The sequence below is a fragment of the Cygnus olor genome, chromosome 2 (genome assembly GCF_009769625.2).
Source record: "Cygnus olor isolate bCygOlo1 chromosome 2, bCygOlo1.pri.v2, whole genome shotgun sequence".
In the NCBI taxonomy this organism is placed as follows: Eukaryota; Metazoa; Chordata; class Aves; order Anseriformes; family Anatidae; genus Cygnus; species Cygnus olor.
This window is the reverse complement of record NC_049170.1, coordinates 23,266,741-23,267,672: the sequence shown is the minus strand read 5'-3', so window position 1 is coordinate 23,267,672 and position 932 is coordinate 23,266,741.

Sequence of the window (932 nt, the reverse complement as noted above, 5' to 3'; positions counted from 1 at the left end):
AGAAGAGAGTTGATGAACCGTGGGTTTTAGGTCCGGTGCCATCAAACCCAGTCCTACAGAAGGTCACTGCGCAGGAACGATGAAGGCATGCCAGTGCTTCAGACACAAGCAGATGTACCCTGGAAAGCACTGCCTGAAAACAATTCCCAGACGGGCTGTTAGGAAGGGCTATGAACCATGCTCAAATGGTTCATGGGGGGACTCGCAGTACAGGAGAACAGGGGTAACATCTAACAAGGTCTCGTGATTTTCAGAGGTGCAGAGAAGGGAAGTTACTCAATACCTGCGGACGGCACCAGCCATGGATTTCTTCACATGGTGAAAAGGACACTGAGGACTCTGGAGAAGACTCCATTACACCAAAACGAGAGTAAGAATGCAGAAACATTCTTTACATGTATGGACTACAGAAATTGAATTCATTCAGCTAAAAAAATGTTAAGGGTGAATGCAATCCGACACACCCAGGTCATTATTGTAACGCTGAAATTTCATAATCCAATATCTGGAGAAGTGGGAAAAAGCAGCTTGTCTCTTATGAAACTCCCACAAAAGCTACTAACCATACAAACATACACGACTCTGGGATTGTTTAAAAGAGCAGCAGGGGTGAGAGAAGCATACAGGGAGTATCACATAAGCTTCAGATAAAACCACAAGCATACTTAGGCAGCCTTGACTTGGTTTAAAGCTGCAACTCAATTTAAAGCACTCTACCCAGAGGCTGAGAGTAAAGAAACTTGTTTAATTCCTCTCAGGTGTAGGTGTTTGACATTTGATGCTGTTGCACTTATTTTCAAGGAACACACATAAGGAAATATGGCTCCATTACAACTTTCCAAACAAAGGACCATGAAGACTAAGAAGTTTTAAATGCTCAGATTAGGAAAAGTAATAGGACCATTAGAGAGACAAAGCATCAGTATCAAATA